Raw genomic sequence first — 5,958 nt, 5'->3', positions numbered from 1 at the left:
ACTATCCTCGTAAAAACTCTTCACTGCTTTCAGTAACCTACCTCCTACACCATACACTTGCAACATCTGCCACATTGCCCCCCTATCCACCCTGTCATACGCCTTTTCCAAATCCATAAATGCCACAAAGACCTCTTTAGCCTTATCTAAATACTGTTCACTTATATGTTTCACTGTAAACACGTGGTCCACACACCCCCTACCTTTCCTAAAGCCTCCTTGTTCATCTGCTATCCTATTCTCCGTCTTACTCTTAATTCTTTCAATTATAACTCTACCATACACTTTACCAGGTACACTCAACAGACTTATCCCCCTATAATTTTTGCACTCTCTTTTATCCCCTTTGCCTTTATACAAAGGAACTATGCATGCTCTCTGCCAATCCCTAGGTACCTTACCCTCTTCCATACATTTATTAAATAATTGCACCAACCACTCCAAAACTATATCCCCACCTGCTTTTAACATTTCTATCTTTATCCCATCAATCCCGGCTGCCTTACCCCCTTTCATTTTACCTACTGCCTCACGAACTTCCCCCACACTCACAACTGGCTCTTCCTCACTCCTACAAGATGTTATTCCTCCTTGCCCTATACACGAAATCACAGCTTCCCTATCTTCATCAACATTTAACAATTCCTCAAAATATTCCTTCCATCTTCCCAATACCTCTAACTCTCCATTTAATAACTCTCCTCTCCTATTTTTAACTGACAAATCCATTTGTTCTCTAGGCTTTCTTAACTTGTTAATCTCACTCCAAAACTTTTTCTTATTTTCAACAAAATTTGTTGATAACATCTCACCCACTCTCTCATTTGCTCTCTTTTTACATTGCTTCACCACTCTCTTAACTTCTCTCTTTTTCTCCATATACTCTTCCCTCCTTGCATCACTTCTACTTTGTAAAAACTTCTCATATGCTAACTTTTTCTCCCTTACTACTCTCTTTACATCATCATTCCACCAATCGCTCCTCTTCCCTCCTGCACCCACTTTCCTGTAACCACAAACTTCTGCTGAACACTCTAACACTACATTTTTAAACCTACCCCATACCTCTTCGACCCCATTGCCTATGCTCTCATTAGCCCATCTATCCTCCAATAGCTGTTTATATCTTACCCTAACTGCCTCCTCATTAATGTTAATGTAAAAAAATTTAATTATGCATCAAAAGAATCTTAGAAAACTTACCTAACCTTATTATAACAAGAGCAATTTATTTTAGCCTAACCCAACTAAATATATTTTAAATACGTTTACAATAATTTAGTACTAAACAAACACAATCAAATATATTTTTTTTCGTTAGGTTCAGAATGATTTTGGCGAAATTATTGCATACACAAATTTTCACTTGTCCTATATGGCAAGATGAGCGTTGCTATTTAAGCCAAGATCGCAAGTTCTGCCTATTCGGCACGATATATATATATATATATATATATATATATATATATATATATATATATATATATATATATATATATATATATATATATGTGTGTGTGTGTTTGTGTATGTACTTTGAACCGAGTTGGCAACACTGTTGGTCAGAGGATTATAGTTTAACCTGGCATCACCGCATCAACCAATGTCTAGGAATCAATAACAACAACAGTAAACAACCAATCAAAATCCACCTACCACCAACCATTCAAAATCCAATCACCAACCAATCAAAATTCACCAATCAATTACCAAAAATCATTCTTCACCAATCATTAAACACCAGTCATTACCCAACAGTCATTAACCACCAGTCACCTACCAAACCAACTAATCAACCCCTTATCAACCACCAATAACCAATTAATTACCCATCAATAACTACCACTCAATCACAAAACGCCAGTCAGCAACCAATCAATAACTAATCAATAAACATCCAATCGATAACTAATCAATAACCACCAATAATCAAGCAACCAATCAATAATCAACCACCAAAAAAGCACCAATTGATAATCAGCAATCAATAGCCACCAATAAAGCACCAATTAATAATCGCCAATCAATAACCACTATCACTGGCCTCAACTATCGCTCTATCATGGATAATATAATCCCCGGCACAAGCCAACACGATTATATTACACTACGTTGAATAATCCTGAATAATTTTGACACATTTTTACCAGGACATGATAATTAACAGCCCAAAAAATGCAAATTGCACAGTGATCAACATTTCAACAAAGATAATTCTTTCCAAGTTTAATAATTTCTTAATTTCTCAATAGCTTATGGCGATTATTGTCGCTATAAGCTATTATTTTCTTAAATATTAGTAATATTGAAACCGGAGCATTTCCCTGTCATAGTCTGATATCTCCAAGGTTAATGTCTTGTTCGTCAGGAAGCTGAGGTGTATTGCTAGACGGGAAGCTGAAGTGTATTGCTAGTCGGGAAGCTGAAGTGTATTGCTAGTCAGGAAGCTGAAGTGTATTGCTAGACGGGAAGCTGAAGTGTATTGCTAGTCAGGAAGCTGAAGTGTATTGCTAGCCTCGAAGCTGAAGTGTATTGCTAGTCAGGAAGCTGAAGTGTATTGCTAGTCAGGAAGCTGAAGTGTATTGCTAGCCAGGAAGCTGAAGTGTATTGCTAGCCAGGAAGCTGAAGTGTATTGCTAGCCAGGAAGCTGAAGTGTATTGCTAGCCAGGAAGCTGAAGTGTATTGCTAGCCTGGAAGCTGAAGTGTATTGCTAGTCAGGAAGCTGAAGTGTATTGCTAGCCAGGAAGCTGAAGTGTATTGCTAGCCAGGAAGCTGAAGTGTATTGCTAGCCTGGAAGCTGAAGTATATTGCTAGTCAGGAAGCTGAAGTGTATTGCTAGCCAGGAAGCTGAAGTGTATTGCTAGCCAGGAAGCTGAAGTGTATTGCTAGCCTGGAAGCTGAAGTATATTGCTAGTCAGGAAGCTGAAGTGTACTGCTAGTCAGGAAGCTGAAGTGTATTGCTAGCCAGGAAGCTGAAGTGTATTGCTAGCCAGGAAGCTGAAGTGTATTGCTAGCCAGGAAGCTGAAGTGTACTGCTAGTCAGGAAGCTGAAGTGTGTTGCTAGCCAGGAAGCTGAAGTATATTGCTAGTCAGGAAGCTGAAGTATATTGCTAGCCAGGAAGCTGAAGTATATTGCTAGCCAGGAAGCTGAAGTATATTGCTAGCCAGGAAGCTGAAGTATATTGCTAGCCAGGAAGCTGAAGTATATTGCTAACCAGGAAGCTGAAGTATATTGCTAGCCAGGAAGCTGAAGTGTATTGCTAGCCAGGAAGCTGAAGTGTATTGCTAGCCAGGAAGCTGAAGTGTATTGCTAGCCAGGAAGCTGAAGTGTATTGCTAGCCAGGAAGCGGAACTGATACGATGGAAACAGACAAATACAGTGTAATGAGATCTTTTATTTACTCTGAGTCCTCAGCCGAGGGCTTGAGTGTGTCTGACAGCTGGCGAGATGACAGGACCTGTACTGATTCGGGTCTCCCCAGGTCACTATAAAGTTCATTTGAACTAAAAGATTTAAATTTTGCAACCGAAATAGTTGCTTTATTGTGCACCCAATATCCCTCCTGTAGATGGTAGCGCAATAGCATATGGATACACAAAAGGCCTAAGAACTAGGCCCAAAAAGAGTAACAGGAGTACAATTGGATTTATATCTTCAGTTCAATTATCTCTTATCTGGTATCTTATTTTCATTAATAAGATGTCGTGATATGTCACATAGGTTCTTATACTGTCTCTATATTCCTCAATAAGTGGATAATTAAGCACAGTGTGTTCAACATAGTGACCATAAGAGCAGTCACCTCCATGTGTGAGTTCTGGGTATTTTAAACGACTGAAGATAGTCAGACAAAATAAGCTGCTTCGCGGTGTATATTGTCCATGTCTGGACAAAATATACTCATAGAGAAATGGTATAAAATACCGAAAAGATGGATCAAGACGCAAGTGCAGTATAATGCAACCCTTCACTGAGAGCGTTTCGCCCAAACAGTTGGTTTTATCAAATTACAAGCATCTGCTTGTGATTTATAAGTTCGACTAACTTTCATTCTGCAGTTGTATTACCCTTACGGATTTAGTGCTCACTCTGGAATATGATAATATAATATTAATAATAATAATAGAACTACAATAATAATAATAATAATAATAATAATAATAATAATAATACTCTTCACAGAGCGAAACGTTGTCTCAAAAATAGTTTCTCCTCCAACCCGTTATTATCTGCCACTGTTTTACTCTCATCATCTACCTGCCTACGTCTCGGAGGTACAGTCGACACAATCAGCCTTGGAATAGACTTTTCCATTTAAGACTTCATGTTATATAAAAAAAAGTCATGGAACGTATTTCAGGAGGGAATGAGGGTCTGAGCCGTAAAGTTAAGCGCTAGTGACCTTTAAAGCCTAAAGGAGAACCACTCAGGGTGGAGTAAGTCAGTTTTAAACTGGGAACTACTCGGGGTAAATCAATTTACAGATGAACTTCTGAGGGTGTAGTAAATCTTTTACAGAGGTACTACGCAGAGTGTATGGAAGAGTTTGTACAGGTAGAGTTAATAGTTTAAGGGGGACGTCACAGAGTGGAGTAAATAGTTTACAAGGGGTGTCTCACAGTAGTGTAAAAGAGTACAAGGGGTTTCTCACAGAGTGGTGTAAACAGTCTGCAGATGAACCTCACAGAATGCAGTAAAAATTCTTTGGAAAACCCCCTCAGGGTTGTGTATACAGTATACAAGGAGGGGGCTGGAGTTGCTGAGGATTACGTTCAAATGTTCAAGGAGGGGGCTGGAGTTGCTGAGGATTACGTTCAAATGTTCAAGGAGGGGGCTGGAGTTGCTGAGGATTACGTTCAAATGTTCAAGGAGGGGTCTGGAGTTGCTGAGGATTACGTTCAAATGTTCAAGGAGGGGTCTGGAGTTGCTGAGGATTACGTTCAAATGTTCAAGGAGGGGGCTGGAGTTGCTGAGGATTACGTTCAAATGTTCAAGGAGGGGGCTGGAGTTGCTGAGGATTACGTTCAAATGTTCAAGGAGGGGTCTGGAGTTGCTGAGGATTACGTTCAAATGTTCAAGGAGGGGTCTGGAGTTGCTGAGGATTACGTTCAAATGTTCAAGGAGGGGTCTGGAGTTGCTGAGGATTACGTTCAAATGTTCAAGGAGGGGGCTGGAGTTGCTGAGGATTACGTTCAAATGTTCAAGGAGGGGGCTGGAGTTGCTGAGGATTACGTTCAAATGTTCAAGGAGGGGGCTGGAGTTGCTGAGGATTACGTTCAAATGTTCAAGGAGGGGGCTGGAGTTGCTGAGGATTACGTTCAAATGTTCAAGGAGGGGGCTGGAGTTGCTGAGGATTACGTTCAAATGTTCATTTTCTCGGAAGTTTACATAATTTTTTTATTGGATGGTGTTTAGAGTTGCTGGATACACAGATAACCCGCACATAAAAGAGAGAAGCTTACAACGACGTTTCGGTCCGACTTAGACAATTTACAAAGTCGGACCGAAACGTCGTCGTAAGCTTCTCTCTTTTATGTGCGGGTTATTTGTGTATCGTTCCAGTCACGGTATTGTGACTTTTGTTGTTGTTTAGAGTTGCTGGCTTTGTTACATATATAATTATGATGTTATTGTGGCTTTGTGTATTATAGATTTTGTTCTTTTCTGTCCGTTCCTCTTCACAGCCTATTTTTGAGAATGATTTTCACAATATATATATATATATATATATATATATATATATATATATATATATATATATATATATATATATATATATATAATTTTACATTTCTCCAATTTTTTCTTTCTAAAGCTTTCTGCTGCTCCTCTCTTTCCCTCCGGTTTCTTCTTATCCACCTCTAATTTCTCGACCTACTCGACCCATGTCGACCTACTTGACCTCGACCTTTATCGACCACACCCTCTGTATGCAAACCTCAGTCATCAGCACCCAC

This window comes from Cherax quadricarinatus, chromosome 69 (assembly GCF_038502225.1).
Source record: "Cherax quadricarinatus isolate ZL_2023a chromosome 69, ASM3850222v1, whole genome shotgun sequence".
NCBI lineage: Eukaryota > Metazoa > Arthropoda > Malacostraca > Decapoda > Parastacidae > Cherax > Cherax quadricarinatus.
Note: the sequence above shows the minus strand (reverse complement) of the source record.